This window comes from Bufo gargarizans, chromosome 4 (genome assembly GCF_014858855.1).
Source record: "Bufo gargarizans isolate SCDJY-AF-19 chromosome 4, ASM1485885v1, whole genome shotgun sequence".
Classification (NCBI taxonomy): domain Eukaryota; kingdom Metazoa; phylum Chordata; class Amphibia; order Anura; family Bufonidae; genus Bufo; species Bufo gargarizans.
The window spans coordinates 472817909-472836881 of NC_058083.1; positions in this window are offsets into that span (position 1 = coordinate 472817909).

Sequence of the window (18973 nt, forward strand, 5' to 3'; positions counted from 1 at the left end):
GGCTCAGTATAGAAGAGCCAAAACCTCTGGTCAAGATTCAGCCGTGTACTTACATCTAAAAGGAACAGGTCACACCTTTGAAGACAGTCAAGTACGTGTTTTGGATAAGGAGGCTGATTGGTACAAACGAGGCGTGAAGGAGGCCATCTACGTAAAAATGAAGAATCCAAGCTTGAATAGAGGTGGGGGGGTTAGACATCTATTGTCTGCCACATACAATGCTGTCTTGACACCTTTTTCTGGGAAGTCTTTATCACCTACTGACTCCAATTAGGATAATGGAATCAACACCCTTGACCCAATGCTGGGTATAGTTACCAGATGTGGATTCAGTTACATATTTATTCCCAGAATTTTTGTACAATCACTCAGAATTGAGAAAGCTCGTTGGAAGAACGAGTGAAACGTTTTCAAGAAATCTACAGTACGTCCACTTGCCTTCAATTATTCTTTACAGATATAGGTTGATATATAGTTTTATGTGAAAATATTCAGTAATACTTTCTATTTATTCATTTATATTGTTAGCTCTCTCTGTATACACAGTCATAGAGGGAAGACTGTCAATCACTGATAGGACCACCTCCCTGACTTCAAAGCCTAGAATGAGCAGGAATTTTTATGAATACAAGTTATATTGAATATTTTTCCACAAAACTATACATCAATCTGCTCATCTCCTCCTTCTCTATAACGTGCTGCCTGCAGCTTACTTTGCATTTTTATGGTGACACTTTCCCTTTAACTGCACTCCTTCTATATCATAGTGGTGGTGCAGTGTAACTACAACTGCTTGTCCTGTTCACATCAGTGGGTCCTAGGTACAAGACAACTTGTCTACGCCATGCATTTCATCACCTAAGGACAAATTTGCTGTAATCTTTATTTGATAACCTCAAAGAAAGAGAAAATGCCTCGTGGATGCGGTTGGAGTTTATCTTAAAATGAGTTATTGCAGAAATTCCACCATAAGAACTATACCTCTTCCTGTCCCCAAATAGAACAGAAGAGTTTGCACTATGATAGTCCTCAGGTAACTCAATACTTTGTAAAAGAAGTAGAGGTTTCATAAGTAGATCATTTAGTCTATGGTATTCCACCTATAGCATGACCACGTTACATGGTCACGTTAGACCTAAACTATGTCTATCAAATCCCTGTGTCAGAGGCAAGAAGAACAATTCACAAAAGATTGTGAAGTCATCGAGCACTACTAGTTTATACCTCTGCTCTTTTGAATCATACCAGCTTCACAGATCTATGGTGCCAATACTCAGCGTAAAGAGACTGATGACAATCCTCTATAGATGACTGGATAATACAAAACTGTACCCACTTGTGTGCTGCAGAAGCAGTAACAAGAGATTATGGATAAGGTAATAAAATCCATAGCAAATGCCCTGTGCCATTTTCATAATTTTATTTAAGACAGAGGGATCTGACAATACCACCACACTAACATATATAAGGCTGCTTTCACACTAGCGTTCGCTGGTCCGTTCGTGAGCTCCGTTTGAAGGGGCTCACGAGCGGACCCGAACGCAGCCGTCCAGCCCTGATGCAGTCTGAATGGAGCGGATCCGCTCAGACTGCATCAGTCTGGCGGCGTTCAGCCTCCGCTCCGCTCGCCTCCGCACGGACAGGCGGACAGCTGAACGCTGCTTGCAGCGTTCGGGTGTCCGCCTGGCCGTGCGGAGGCGTGCGGATCCGCCCAGACTTACAATGTAAGTCAATGGGGACGGATCCGTTTGAAGATGTCACCCTGTGGCTCAATCTTCAGGCGGATCCGTCCCCCATTGACTTTACATTGAAAGTCTGGACGGATCCGTCCGAGGCTATTTTCACACTTAGCTTTTTTTAGCTAATATAATGCAGACGGATCCGTTCTGAACGGAGCCTCCGTCTGCATTATTATGAGCGGATCCGTTCAGAACGGATCCGCCCGAACGCTAGTGTGAAAGTAGCCTTAGTTGGAAAAGTGGCAACCATGAGGAACATTATGGCAATTCACATCAAGGCCAGCTTGAATGTTTGGGCAGATCTTCTCAACCACATTCAGGCAACTCAAGAGGAGTGGTCGCTAGACCTAAAGGCATCGTGCAATTGGTGGGCAGATGGGATAGAGATAGACCAATGGCCACAAGGAACAATACAAAAGTGAAAAAGCTCTGTTTGCTGCTTTGCAACAGTAATCTGGACACATTTTAGAGTCAATGGAATTTCTGCCTGATGTATATGTTTCCACCATTGCAGATGGTCTCCAGAGCCTCAGTCATAATGGCCATACTATTCTGCACAAAGGGACCCTAGTTTCCCTTTTTTCCCCTAGGATGAGCCAAGACAAATACTTAAGGCCACGTGGTGTCACAGTTTAGCTAGCTGTCCTAGATCACTCGCCATTCAGAAGACAAGGATGAAAAAAGTAAGCTGCGATTTTTATTTGCTTTATATTTTAATTGTATTCATTTATATAGTTTTCAGTTCAGTTATATAGTTCTATTTGGTTTTTAACAATGTTGGAAACCATTTCCGCCTCTCCAGGATCAAATATTGCTATTTTATCACATCAGCCAAGAGGGTCAATGAGAGGTTCATCTTAGAAGAAAGAGTGGTTCTTTGGACATTACCATCTTTTATTTCAAAGACACTGTCCTTTGCAAATATCAACTGGAAGATCACATTGTCCACATTCTGCATGGAGTGCAACAAACTGCAGATTATTAATGTTGGGAGATGTTTGATTTATGTAGAACCAAAGTGTTGAGAATACCAGATGCACTCAGTGGTCTAAACAGAGGTGTTAGATAATCTAAGTCTACAATCCCTATGTGGCACAGAGAAACCATTGCTACCTGTTATGAGAAGGTCTTTATTCCTTGGAGTGTACAAGAGCTCACTAAACCAGAACCACCTGTAAGGCTGCTTTGTACAGATCTTCACATTAAGTATTATAGACAATATCAGAGGAAGCTAGTTTTGGACATCTCGTTTTGGGTTCTTTGATCTCATTATATAGAAAAATGGGAATTTACTTACACAATTCACTGTTTAAATTTGAAGCAATTTGTACTGAAAAATAGCACTTACACAATTCTAGAGAGTTGTACCAGAAACAGTATTTTGATAAATTTGTCACAATTTTCACAGTTTTCACAGTTTTCACTGTATATTCATGCATTTTAGGAGACTAATACAGTACATATTGCTAACACTGTCTTTTAGTTTTATTATACATCACATATATATTATAGCTTGTAAAATCAGGAAAAATACATAAAAAAGTAAAATGTACATCATATCAATATATAGAATCTTTAGAATGCCATATGTAAGAAAAGACCTTGGTTTGTGCAGTTTATTTAATGTTATCATGACACAATCTGGCTGTACATGTTTAAACTAAATCCCAAACTGAACTGAAGGCAGACCGCACAATCAGCAGTCTCTAATTTTCAAGGACAGCCTGACTTTTTGATAAAAAATTCCCTTTGTTCTTATTGCAGAACACAGAGTGTGTTGTCTCGTACTTGCTCTAGGGTTCTGAAAATCTGTGTTGGGTAATAAAGTAATAATTAAAACAATTATCATCTTCATATTGAACTTCCCTTCACCTAAAAAAAATCTATAGGTTGAAATGAAAAGATTAACTGTACAATATATGTTTTTTTCATAGACAAAAAAATATATAAAAAAATAAATAAATAATAAACACTACAAATATTTGGTATAGTCACACCAAATGCGATCTATAATACAAAACAAATGTGTCACTTATCCAACACGGTAAACAACATAGAAAATAAAATAAAACTATGTCAGAACTGCAATTTTTGTTCATTACTCCTTCCAAAAAATGGAATAAAAAGTGATCAAAAAGCCACATTTATCCCAAAATAGTACCAGTAAAAACTACTCCTTAAAAGGGATTTCTGTTTTAAAATAATAATTTATGAAGGTAGCTGTAATTTTGTAATATATTTACAAACCGGATTCCAAAAAAGTTGGGACACTATACAAATCGTGAATAAAAACTGAATGCAATGATATGGAGGTGCCAACTTCTAATATTTTATTCAGAATAGAACATAAATCACGGAACAAAAGTTTAAACTGAGAAAATGTATCATTTTAAGGGAAAAATATGTTGAATCAGAATTTCATGGTGTCAACAAATCCCCAAAAAGTTGGGACAAGGCCATTTTCACCACTGTGTGGAATCTCCCCTTCTTCTTGCAACACTCAACAGACGTCTGGGGACCGAGGAGACCAGTTTCTCAAGTTTAGAAATAGGAATGCTCTCCCATTCTTGTCTAATACAGGCCTCTAACTGTTCAATCGTCTTGGGCCTTCTTTGTTGCACCTTCCTCTTTATGATACGCCAAATGTTCTCTATAGGTGAAAGATCTGGACTGCAGACTGGCCATTTCAGTACCCGGATCCTTCTCCTACGCAGCCATGATGTTGTGATTGATGCAGAATGTGGTCTGGCATTATCTTGTTGAAAAATGCAGGGTCTTCCCTGAAAGAGATGACGTCTGGATGGGAGCATATGTTGTTCTAGAACCTGAATATATTTTTCTGCATTGATGGTGCGTTTCCAGTCATGCAAGCTGCCCATGCCACACGAACTCATGCAACCCCATACCATCAGAGATGCAGGCTTCTGAACTGAGTGTTGATAACAACTTGGGTTGTCCTTGTCCTCTTTGGTCCGGATGACATGGCGTCCCAGATTTCCAAAAATAACTTTGAATCGTGACTCGTCTGACCACAGAACATTTTGCCACACTCCATTTTAAATGATCCCTGGCCCAGTGAAAACGCCTGAGCTTGTGGATCTTGCTTAGAAATGGCTTCTTCTTTGCACTGTAGAGTTTCAGCTGGCAACAGCGGATGGCACGGTGGATTGTGTTCACTGATAATGGTTTCTGGAAGTATTCCTGAGCCCATTCTGTGATTTCCTTTACAGTAGCATTCCTGTTTGTGGTGCAGTGTCGTTTAAGGGCCCGGAGATCACGGGCATCCAGTATGGTTTTACGGCCTTGACCCTTACGCACAGAGATTGTTCCAGATTATCTGAATCTTCGGATGATGTTATGCACAGTTGATGATGATAGATGCAAAGTCTTTGCAATTTTTTGCTGGGTAATACCTTTCTGATATTGCTCTACTATCTTTCTGCGCAACATTGTGGGAATTGATGATCTTCTACCCATCTTGGCTTCTGAGAGACACTGCCAATCTGAGAAGCTCTTTTTATACCCAATCATGTTGCCAATTGACCTAATTAGTGCTAATTGGTCTTCCAGCTCTTCGTTATGCTCAAATTAACTTTTTCCAGCCTCTTATTGCTACTTGTCCCAACTTTTTTGGGATTTGTTGACACCGTGAAAATTTGAATCAACGTATTTTTCCTTTAAAATGATACATTCACTCGGATTAAACGTTTGATCTGTCATCTACGTTCTATTACAAATAAAATATTGACATTTGCCATCTCCACATCATTGCATTCAGTTTTTATTCACAATTTGTTTAGTGTCCCAACTTTTTGGGAATCCGGTTTGTATTTTGCTTTTTCTTTTCGTAACTTCTGTTCTGGTCTGTGGTCACATGACCATATCCATGCAGCTCTTTCTTATTGCCTATGTTATGTCCATGGGTGAGGCAGTGATAGTGAAGTGTCTATGTAACTAGCTGGGTAGGAGGAGCTATAAACTAGTTGGGTGTTGCGTTAGAGGCGGTGCTGGAGTGGTGGCAGAGAAAGGAGCAGTGCATCATGGGTTCGGTTGCATACAGGAAAAGGTAGTGCTACATATAGGATGTAATCAAACCAGAGAAATTTCTTTACATGGTAAAAATGGGTCAGGAGAGTCCAAACTGAAAAAGAAAATGCATGGGGAAGATGTACGTGAGGTAAACAACTACATCTGTTAAAAATCAAAGTAATCCTGGAGAACCCCTTTAAGTACAAATCAAGACTGTGTCCTTAGGTGGTTTAAGGACTCACAGCCACACATTTGTTTTTTGTTTTTAAAAGAAAACACTATGGAAAGTTCTTATATGTATTTTCCTTTGAATGGACATACCTGTGTATTATATTTTAGAAGCTAGAACATGTACTCAATGATAAAACGACAGCTTTACGCAAGAAGGTCCCGATGAGTGATTAAAAACTACTATAAGTAAAAGTATAAATTCTGAAAAGATGAAAACAAAGGAGTATAATGCCCAGATAAGTAGTGTTGAGCGCAAATATTCTAATTGCGAATTTTTATTGCGAATATCAGCATTTCGAGAATTCACAAAAATCTAGAATAATTCGCGAATATTCTAGTTTTTTTTCCATCAGTAACCTCCCTTCTTGCTTGTGAGCCAATGAGAAGGCAGCAATGTCTTTGTCAGAGCTTAGCAACATCCCTAGCAACCAATAGGAAAGTTGCCTACCCCTTTACTATATAAGAACCTCCCCAGCAGCCATTTTATGCAGTTTTTTGCAGTTGTGAGAGAGAGTGCAGTGACATCGCTGTGCTCTTTGCTTTGCAGACTCATCTGCATCCTTATTTAATTACATTAGTTAGTTAGCTTATATATGTAATACAGATTGTTAGTGGGAGATAGTCAGTGTAGGTTAGATAGTGATATAGTGTTGCTGATAGGTTAAAGTGCAGGGTGTTAGGTAGTGTGATAAGAATTCTGTCCATACATACATGTAGTGAAGGACGAACATTGGCTGGGACGATTCACGAACGAGATCAAATGTTCGCGAACCGCAAGTTCTCGGCGGACTCCATTTATTTTAATGGCAGGCGAACCTGAAAAACCTTTAGGTCATTATTGCAGCCAACAAATACTTACAAGAAGTGCACAAATCTTCCCACAACATGGACAGTGACATACCAGAGGGGAATCAATGGCAAAAATTCCCACAAAAAATATGAGTTTTAATCGGGGGGCCATTTTTATGCATCTTAGGCTACTTTCACACTCGCGTTTGGTGCGGATCCATCTGCATCCGTTCAGAACGGATCTGTTTGTGTTACCTTTAACAAAGCCAAGACGGATCCGTCTTGAACACCAATAAAAGTCAATGGAGGACGGATCCGTTTTCTATTGTGCCAGACTGTGTCATAGAAAACCGATCCGTTCCCATTGACTTACATTGTGTGTCAGAACAAATCCGTTTGGCTCAGTTTCGTCAGACAGACACCAAAACGCTGCAAGCAGCATTTTGGTGTCTGCCTCCAAAGCGGAATGGATGCATTCTGAGCGGATCCTTTTCCATTCAGAATGCATTAGGGCAAAACTGATCCACTTTGGACCGCTTGTGAGAGCCCTGAACGGATCTCACAAACAGAAAGCCAAAACACCAGTGTGAATGTAGCCTTAAAGGGAAACTGTCAAAAATTTGGCCTACTGGAGCCTAGAAACATTTTATTTTAGGCCGCGGAAGTACAGGCCCCAAAAATTAGGCATTCACCGGGCAGAAAACATCAAGTGATTATGTGGCTGTAGGTATATTAAACGGTCATTGGATATCAATTTTACTGCAGACCAGTACAAATAGATATCAAATAGATATGTTTAAAAAAACAAAAAGTATAAAATTGGATTAAAAACATGGCTAATGAAATCCCCCCTCTTGAAAAAAAACCAAATGATAATAGTTGAAATTCGATAACACGTGGTCGTCGTCAACAGGTGTTGAATTTCTTCGAGGTCCCAAACATTAAGCATTAACCAGACAGAAAAGAACAAGTAATTATGTGGCTGGAGGTATATTAGAAGGTCATTCAATATCAATTTTACTGCAGACCAATGTAGTACAGACCCCAAACATTAGGCATTCACCAGACAGAAAAAAAAGAACAATTGATAATGTGGTTGGAGGTACATTATGCGGTCACCGTATAACAATTTTACTGTTGGCCAGTTAGATTACAGGCCCCAAAAATTATGCATTCAACGTACATAAATAATCAAGTGATTATGTGGCTGGAGGTATATTAGATAGTCAATGGATATAAATTTTACTGCAGGCCAGTGGACTACAGGCCCCAAAAATTATTTAATCACTATACAGAAAAGCACAATTGATAATGTGGCTGGAGATAAATTAGGCGGTCACGGTATAACAATTTTACTGTTGGCCAGTTAGATTACAGGCCCCAAAATTTATGCATTCACCGTACATAAAAGATCAAGTGATTATGTGGCTGGAGGTATATTAGACAGTCAATGGATATCAATTTCACTGCAGGCCAGTGGACTACAGGCCCCCCAAATTATTAATTCACCGTACAGAAAAGAACAATTGATAATGTGGCTGGAGGTACATAAGGCGGTCACTGTATAACAATTTTACTGTTGGCCAGTTAGATTACAGGCCCCAAAAATTATGCAATTATGCATGATCAAGTGATTATGTGGCTGGAGGTATATTAGACGGACATTCAATATCAATTTTACTGCAGGCCAGTGTAGTACAGGCCCCAAACATAAGGCATTCACCGGACAGAAAAGAACAAGTAATTATGTGGCTGGAGGTATATTAGACGGTCATTAGATATAAATTTTACTGCAGGCCAGTACATATAGCTGTCAAATACATATGTTTAAAAAAACAAAAAATATAAAATTGGATTAAAAACATGGCTAACGAAATCCCCTCTCTTGAAAACCCCCCAAATGATAATAGTTGAAATTCCATAACACGTGGTCGTCACAGGTGTTGAATTCCTCCGTGGCCCCAAACATTAGGCATTCACCGGACAGAAAAGGCTTTTTATGCCGCTGTATTTACCTAAGACAGGGACCATTATTTGTTCTGGGTGTCATTATTTGTGGGCTGTCATGAGGAAATTCAATTAAACGTGGTCATCACAGTTGTAGAATTCCTCAGAGATCCATGCCTCATTCATTTTTAGAAATGTGAGGTAGTCCACACTGTCGTGAGCTAGGCGAGTGCGCTTATCGGTCACGATTCCCCCTGCTGCGCTGAACGTCCTTTCGGACAGGACACTCAACAAGGGGCAAGCCAATAGTTCCATGGAAAATTGTGCCAGCTCTGGCCACAGGTCAAGCCTGCACACCCAGTAGTCCAGGGGTTCCTCGCTTCTCAGAGCGTCCACATCGGCCGTTAAGCTGATGTAGTCGGACACCTGTCGGTCTAGGCGTTCCCTGAGGCTGGATCTGGAGGGTGGCTGTCGATGGGTTGGCTGCAAGAATGACCTCATATCCGAAGTGACCAACACATCTTTAAACCGCCCTCTTCTTGCATGCGCTGTAGGATTGGTACTCGCAACTGTTTCTCTGTGGATGGAAATTCCTCTGGCAGTGCTCACAACAGCAGAATGCAGCATCTCTCGCCGCAAGGCCTTGAAATGATGCTTTCTGACAGCCCTTTGTGTTGCTGGTAACCTGTCCGCCATTTTGTGTTTGTACCAGGGGTCTAAGTATGTTGCCACCCAGTACTGGTCCTTGCCCTTTATGTTTTTTATACGGGGGCCACTCTTCAAACACTGGAGCATGAAAGCCCTCATTTGCACTAAATTGGAAGTGGTGGAGGGGCCTGGCGTGTGCTCATCGCCCAAGAGAATGTCATCCTGGGTCTTCTCCCGACATCCACGGACAACTCCAGGGATCCCCGAAAAGTTTAAAGCCTGCTCTTCTTGCTCCTCCCCCCAAGCACCATCCTCCTCTGACTCCTCTTCAGACTCCTGCTGCCTCCCCTGGGAATTCATTAAGCATTGCGACTTCCTCATCTTCCTGCTCCTCGACGGCTTGATCAATGACACAACGCAATGCACGCTCCAGAAAGAAGGCGTAAGGTATGATGTCACTAATGGCATCTTGGCAGCGACTGACCAGTTTGGTGATCTCATCAAATGGCCGCAGAAGTCTGTATGGGTCACTCATGAGCAGCCACTGGCGCAGTGAAAAAAAAACGAGCTCCACAGAAGCTGTCCTGCCGCAAAGATCGTACAGGTAGTCGTTAACGGCACGTTGCTGCTGGAGCAGCCTATCAAGTATATACAAGGTGGAGTTCCAGCACATTGGGCAGTCACAAATTAGACGTCTGACGGGCAAGTGGTGTCGCCGCTGAACGTCAGCAAGGCGAGCCATGGACGTGTAAGATCTTTTAAAATGGCCAAAGATTTTCCAGGCTTGCCGCAAGACATCCTGGACCCCGGGGAATTTGGCAACGAATCGCTGCATGACTAAATTCAGGACGTGTGCTGTGCACAGCACGTGTGTCATTTTGCCATGTTAGGCTACTTTCACACTAGCGTTCGGGGCTCCGCTTGTGAGTTCCGTTTGAAGGCTCTCAGAAGCGTCCCCGAACGGATCCATACTATCCTAATGCATTCTGAGTGGATGCGGATCCGCTCAGAATGCATCAGTCTGGCACCGTTTGTCCTCTGCTCCGCTCAGCAGGCGGACACCCGAACGCTGCTTGCAGCGTTCAGGTGTCCGTCTGGCCATGCGGAGGCAAACGGATCCGTCCAGACTTACAATGTAAGTCAATGGGGACGGATCCGTTTGAAGTTGACACAATATGGCTCAATTTTCAAACAGATCCGTCCCCCATTGACTTTCAATGCAAAGCCTGGACGGATCCTTCTGAGCAACTTTCACACTTAGAATTTTTTCTAAACTATAACGTTCTGAACGGATCCCATCGTCTGCATTATAGGAGCGGATCCGTCTGTGCAGACCCCAGACGGATCCGCTCTGAACGCAAGTGTGAAAGTAGCCTTACAGCGCGCTCAGCAAATTGGCACCATTGTCGCACACCACTTTACCAACTGTCAAATTGAGCGGGGTTAGCCACTGATCGGCCTGTGACTACAGAGCTGAAAGCAGTGCAGAACCGCTGTTGCTCTTGGCTTCCAGGCACAACAGTCGCAGCACAGCATGGCAACGTCTCACTTGGCACGTCAAATAGGTTCTGGGGAGCTTGGTCGGTGCAGCAGAAGAGGCAGTAGCAGTGGAAAAGGAGGAGTCAGCCGAGGAGGAGACGGAGTATGGAGTAGGGGGAGGAGAAGAGGCAGGCCTGCATGCAATCCGTGGCAGTAACACCAAATCCACACGGGTGCCACAGCTTACATGCTTGACGGCCGTCAGAATGTACACCCAGTGGGCAGTAAAAGTTATGTACCTTCCCTGCCCGTGTTTGCTAGACCATGTGTCTGTGGTTAGATGTATCTTGGCACCAACACTGTGTGCCAGAGATACATTTACTTGCCTCTGAACGTGGCCATATAGCTTTAGGATGCCCATCTGGGAGAAATATTTCCTTCCTGGAACCTTTCATAGAGGTGTGCCAATGGCTACATATTTTCTAAAGGCCTCCAAGTCCACAAATTTATATGGCAGTAGTTGGTGGGCTAGCAGTTCCGACAAGCCAGCGGTCAGCTATTGGGCAAGAGGGTTATACGACGTCATCATTTTTTTACGCATGAACATTTGGGCCACGGAAGCATGCCTTGTGCTAGATGAACGTGACGGCGGCACGGTGGAAGGTGGAGTAGAGGACAAGTGGGAGGAGAGAGGAGAAGGAGAAGAGGCAGGACGTGGAGCACCAAAAGTGTGGCTTTGTGGGTTCTGACGGTGTTGCCCCAACTGAGCTCGGTGATAGGAGGCTAGGTGCCTTCTTAAGGTGTTCGTCCCTAGGTGAGTGTTGGGCTTACCACGACTTATGCGTTGACAGCCCAGGCTGCAGATGGCAGCACTATTATCAGCAGCTGACAAGTTAAAAAAAGCTCACACTACGGAGCCATGTGCCGGTGTCCTGGGAGCGCCAGATGTGACCGTGCATGGTGGATGGCTCACTCCAGATATATTTGCAGTCTGCTTTTTGCCTCCTGTGCACAGCGAGTTCTGCCTACCTTCTCCTCCTTTTCCTCCCTATTTGCTGCTCCGTCCCTCCCTCTTAACTCCCCTTCTCTTCCTCTTTTGTGGGCACCCACGTGACGTCCATCGACACGTCATCATCATCACCTTCACCACCACTGACATTAGAGATCTCAGAGTAGGCAGAAACAGCGGGGACCACCCTCATTGGGCTGATCTGGGTACTGTTGTCAGACCGCTGGGTGGTCGCCATGGCTACCTCCTCTTCCTCATCCGATGCCAAGAATGGCTGCGCAGTGGAGGGGCTATTGTGGTGGTGGTGTCTTTGGGGGTGCACACAGCAGAGAGTGAGGAGTTTGCAGATGCAGAGGATGAGGAGGGTGCAGAAGTGGAAGGCTGAGTGAGCCACACAACCAACTCTGGTGCGTCCTTTGACGTAATCGCATGCACCTTCTCCAACTTTCCACTTAGGCTCCGGCCTGGTGCACCTGCTCAAACCCTACCACCCCTGCGGAATCGCTTGCCTCTTCCTCTGCCTGTCATTTTCAAAATGACCCTGTGACAAAGTCCTTATAGAAGAGCAGGTTTTGTGGAAGCAGGTATATAGAACCCCTTAATCCGTTTTTTTTTGGGGGAGAAACTGTTATATCACACACGTTGCAATTAGTTGTTCCAATGTTGTTTGTCCCTCTGTATAACTGCGGTATCTCAGCAGAACCGCACACAAATGCTGCACAATACAAATGCACTATATAGAAATTATATTATAGGTATATCACACCCCTGCCTCAATCAGATATTTTTGGGGGGCAACTGGTATATCATACCAGTTGCAATTAGTTATTCCAATGTCATTTGTCCCTCTCTATAGCTGCGGTATCTCAGCAGAACCGCACACAAATGCTGCACTATACAAATACACCATATAGATATTATATTATAAGTATATCACACCCCTGCCTCAATAAGATTTTTGGGGGGAAAACTGGTATAGCACACCAGTTGCAATTATTTGTTCTAATAGCGTTTGTCCCTCTGTATAACTTTAGTATCGCAGCAGAACTGCACACAACTGCTGCACAATACAAATGCACTATAATATACTTTCTATGTTAGAAAGTATATTATAAGTAGATTACACCCCTCAGTATGTCACACCTATCGATAGCACACCTATACCAGTCCTTAAAAGGACTTTTGTGGCCCTATTAGCTAGCGTTTGGTGTCTCTAACATTGTCAATGCTCCATACAGCAACCTCTCCCTACACTGGAAAAAGACTGAATGTAAAATGGCGGCCAGATTGGGTTTATTTATAGGGTAGGGGGTGTGTCCATGTGCTGAAACATCTAAATTGGCTGTCCTGTCACACCTGATAGATGTGTCATGTGTGAAAGTTCTGCACAATGCAAAGAATATGGCGCTGGTGGACATCACCATATGTTCGCCTATACGGCAAACAGCGAATGAGCAAAGTCTGCCGCAAAATGACTGCCGGGCGAACAGCAAGGCAATCTCTACATACATGCTACAGACATGGTGCTGTCATGTCACTACAATACTTAGTGCACCAATCAGTAATATCTACTCATACCTGATAAAATGTGAAGTTGCATGTATTGTGCCAAAAATATGTTCATCATTAGTGCTGATTTGCGCAATAGCAAATATATTGGAGCACTCTATCCATGTAGCAAAAGTAAGCCATGTCTGTATTGCGCGCGCAATATGCGCAAATTACATTGCCGATTTTCGCAATCAAGAAAATAATGACTGTAGATCGCGAATTCTAAAATTTGCTAATTTATGTCAAAAACTAATATTGCCTATGCCACTCATCACTACAGAGAAGTTAAAATAATATTTTCCAATCTCCATGTTGCCGCAGAATCTGTGACTTCTTCCCCTTCACGCCGGTTCCAAAACAGGAGGAGCGGTGTAGACGGGGAAGGGGATGGGCTGGTAGGCCCATCGCTTTCATCATTTCATATGGCTGGTTTAGTCGTCCGGTGCTTCCACATAACTTCAGCAAACCACAGCCAGTGCAGGGGCTAATTAAGACCAGCCTCTTAAACGCTGGTCTTAATAAATGTGCACAATAGTTTGTATATATATATATATATATATATATATATATATATATATACACATAAATATATGTATAAACATACTAGGTAGAATGTTTGCAGGAGATAAAATGAAAACTAACCTGTTAAATGTCTTCTTTTCTACTGGATTCATATAGGACACTACAATGGCAGATCAAAATCTTCAGTAAATTCTCCATTAATGGAAGATTGAGATAGAAAACTCCCAAATGTTCAGTGAAAGAAACTCTCAACTGGAATTAGGGAAAAAAGAAGAGCAAATGTATTTTTTCTAATAGTTTTTTGTTCCCCCGACATCAAGAAATGGTGGCCATTATAGCTACTAGTCAGGTCACCTATTTTTTAAGACTTGCCCATTTGTTCCTGCTTTTTTATTACCCTATCTCTGTATATGTAATTGATTAAAACAATTATTAAATATTAGATGTATTATAAAGAGTTAAATCCATATCATATCCCAGAGCCATCAATAAAGCTACAGTGATAGACATGACGTACACATACCTTACATTCTTTATAAGAAGAAAATTTAAACCAGATGATAGAACCAGCAAGCTTAGCTAATCCATATGCCACAGAAAGGGTATTCAACATCCTTGAAGAAATGGCTAATTGAGTTGAAGGCCACAATTCTAGACACAACCAGTTATCACACTAGTTCTGCTCTAAAGTCGTGCTTAAAAAGTAAAATACCAACTGTCTTTTGAAATGCCATGAATCCCTATAGTCCTGTTACAGAGTTCTAAATTCTAAGTACTGTATCTCTGCATCTACATGCAAAGGACAAAGGGTCAAAGACATACTTTCTCCTTATTTAAGAGTCTTCTTTCATTTTATTACAAGACTCTAGGGAATGATATCTATTACCAATCAAAGTCTTATCATTTCAGCAGAAAGAGCTTGACAAATTAGCTTATTATGATCACATAAAATGATTGACTGTGTTATGTTTTTGGAATGGAATGAAGATATTTGGCAGCAAAGTTTTGGCTTTTTTATTTTGTTTTTATTAGTTTTTTTAAAAATCTATCCAATGTGTGTATAAGAAATCACACTGTAGGTTTGTCAAAATGAACGTAGAAGTGAACATGTAAAACGTAGACAAGCTAAACATTGGTTATAAAGATATACATTCTTATCTTAAGAAATACAACAATCCTGGAAAAGGTATTCACAAATCCAGAGGGTCATATAAGATGCAATATGTCAAGATGTCAAAATTTACCAAGACAAGTTGTTGATATATGAAGTCCTAAGTTGTCTACATCTCTTAAACATATGTGAAATTTAGAGAGACATTTTTTAACATGTTACTTCATTTATTTATTTTTATACTGTAATTATTGGATTTTGCCAAAGAATAAATACAACACAATTAAAGTATTGAATAAAGAAGAGATGAACGAATCACAAAATACTACAAGCCAAACATCTCATGTATATTATATAGTATAGTATATAGTATATTTATAGAGACAAAAAAGAAAGTCTACCAAGAATGAGATCATACAATATCCACAAGAGTGCAACCAGAATGTTTGGCTGAAATAAAAGTTTTATAGTGGCCAGTTGGAGCCCAACTTGTTATAGACAAGGGGACTGATTTATTACTCCTTCACTCTAGATTTCTAGCTTCAAAAAGTTACAAATAGGGCTTTTGCAACTTTTTGAGCTCACTTGCACGAAAATGTTGCCCTTTTGGCATTTTTACATTACTCACTGCAGTTTTCAAACATGGTTGGGCAAATAGGTGTGGTTAGCTATGTTAATGAGTTTTATTACAGATTTATCACTGGGACCTTATAAAAAAAAAGTCTCAATATTACTCCGGTAGGAGGGTGGAGTAGGAAAACTGCAGTAGCTTTTTTTAGACAACAGTGTTAGGTTTAAGGATAGGACAAATTTATCAAACGTAAGACAAGTTATCAACATGGATGCAAGCAAAAATGACTTCAAATATTCCCCTCAAGATAAATTCCTCCCAAGGAACAAAAACTCTAAGAGCCATGCCGGAACAATATACTGTAAATTCAGCCTATGGTACATTGGCCTAATAGAATACTACTGGGTACTGACAAGGAGCAAAAACTTATTACTGTTCACAGATGTTTTTTTTTTTATGGCTGATAACCTGAGCCATTTGCCAAGGCTCTTTCACAAGTTGAAAGGTAACTTATAGGCTAGCCACCTATTTGTGATACTTGAAAAAGTTTTCTTTCTTCTGGAGGAGAGCTATTTTGCATACTCTTCATGCTGTATTGTTTTTGCAGGTTTGATTTTGCGTTTCAGTCACAGGAGACGTGCACTGCCACATGTATTTTGTTTTATTTCAATCTGATGACTTTGCTTTTTGCATTGCACATTTGAAGGTGATGACTGCCTGCATTTTGGTCTGACAACCATCTGTCCAAAACGGATTTTAGCTAGAAAAGAATATAGTTCTGTTTAACGCAAACATTGTCTTAATTTAGTAGGCTCAAGAGATGTGAGTCGACCTAGTTTAGGGACCCATCTGATAAGATTGCCTTGTTAGGGCAGGATGGCGTACACAATGTGATCAAAATGTGTGCTATGAACCCCACATTTCTTCATATAGTAAATGTAGTAGTAATGCAATTTGAAACAATTATATAAACAATGTTTAGGCATATGTTAGGGCTTGCAAAATCCTGTTGCGTCTTTTGAGTTTGTTTGCTTTTGCATTACAGGCACAGCAGACCTGCACCTGCATATTTATACAACGTTGTGCTTACTACTTTTCACATGGGGGATTACTTTACAGATGTATTCCCTGAGTTTAATATTGATGACTAGTGTTGAGCAAATCAAAGTTCACAAAATGGACTTTGATCTAAATTTCAGTGAAAAGTTGATTCGCCGCAAAGCCGAATTTCCTTGTGCTTCGTGGTAACTAATCAATTTAGCCTGAAATTGTGGTAATAAAATTCATACTCACCTCATCCATTTGTGCACAATGAGTCGGCTACAGTCATCTTGATTGAAGATCCCGCTCGAAATCACGTGCGCAGCCAGGTATGATGTCACCACGCTGGCCAGTGTAATGATGTCATCACACACCAGATGAGGTTTCATGCTGGCTCTTCAATCAAGATTTATATATAAACCTACAAAACTTCTCTGTCTAAAACCGACAGCACTACTCTCCACCTGGGACAACACACAATGTCATAGCAAAAAAAAAAACCTGTGGGACCAATTTTCGAAAAATCATAACAACTTTATAGTTAAACATGTAATTGATCAGGCATAAGAATACGGATTAGATAAGTTGATTACCTGTGGCATCTCCTGACGCCTTTTTCCCCGCGTTTGTTGTGCTGTTCATATTTTTTGTTTGTTAAACCTCTTGGGATATATTTGTGATCCTTGTCCAAAAGTGTTACTCTCTTCGCTTACAGATATCGTTGAAGATATTTAACGTATATCGTGTTCTTTCTTCATATTTTAACGCTAGTGCAAAACTAGCATTAGCTATATAAATGAACATAGTACAGTCGTGGCCAAAAGTTTTGAGAATTACATAAATATTGGAAATTGGAAAAGTTGCTGCTTAAGTTTTTATAATAGCAATTTGCATATACTCCAGAATGTTATGAAGAGTGATCAGATGAATTGCATAGTCCTTCTTTGCCATGAAAATTAACTTAATCCCCCAAAAACTTTTCCACTGCATTTCATTGCTGTCATTAAAGGACCTGCTGAGATCATTTCAGTAATCGTCTTGTTAACTCAGGTGAGAATGTTGATGAGCACAAGGCTGGAGATCACTATGTCAGGCTGATTGGGTTAAAATGGCAGACTTGACCTGTTAAAAGGAGGGTGATGCTTGAAATCATTGTTCTTCCATTGTTAACCATGGTGACCTGCAAAGAAACGTGTGCAGCCATCATTGCGTTGCATAAAAATGGCTTCACAGGCAAGGATATTGTGGCTACTAAGATTGCACCTCAATCAACAATTTATAGGATCATCAAGAACTTCAAGAAAAGAGGTTAAATTATTGTTAAGAAGGCTTCAGGGCGTCCAAGAAAGTCCAGCAAGTGCCAGGATCGTCTCCTAAAGAGGATTCAGATGCAGGATCGGAGTGCCACCAGTGCAGAGCTTACTCAGGAATGGCAGCAGGCAGGTGTGAGCGCATCTGCACGTACAGTGGGGCAAAGACTTTTGGAAGATGGCCTGGTGTCAAGAGGGGCAGCAAAGAAGCCACTTCTCTCCAAAAAAAACATCAGGGACAGATTGATCTTCTGCAGAAAATATGGTGAATGGACTGCTGGGGACTAGAGCAAAGTCATATTCTCCGATGAAGCCTCTTTCCGATGTTTGGGGCATCAGGAAAAAGGCTTGTCCGGAGAAGAGAAGGCGAGCACTACCATCAGTCCTGTGTCATGCCAACAGTAAAGCATCCTGAGACCATTCATGTGTGGGGTTGCTTCTCATCCAAGGGAGTGGGCTCACTCACAATTTTGCCCCAAAACACAGCCATGAATAAAGAATGGTACCAAAACACCCTCCAACAGCAACTTCTTCCAACAATCCAACAACAGTTTGGTGAAGAACAATGCATTTTCCAGCACGATGGAGTACCGTGCCATAGGGCAAAAGTGATAACTAAGTGACTCGGGGACCAAAACGTTGACATTTTGGGTCCATGGCCTGGAAACTCCCCAGATCTTAATCCCATTGAGAACTTGTGGTCAATCCTCAAGAGGCGGGTGGACAAACAAAAACCCACTAATTCTGACAAACTCCAAGAGATGATTATGAAAGAACGGGTTGCTATCGGTCAGGAATTGGCCCAGAAGTTGATTGAGAGCATGCCTAGTCGAATTGCAGAGGTCCTGAAAAAGAAGGACAACACTGCAAATACTGACTTTTTGCATAAATGTCATGTAATTGTCGATACAAGCCTTTGAAACGTATGAAGTGCGTGTAATTATATTTCACTACATCACAGAAACAACTGAAACAAAGATCTAAAAGCAGTTTAGC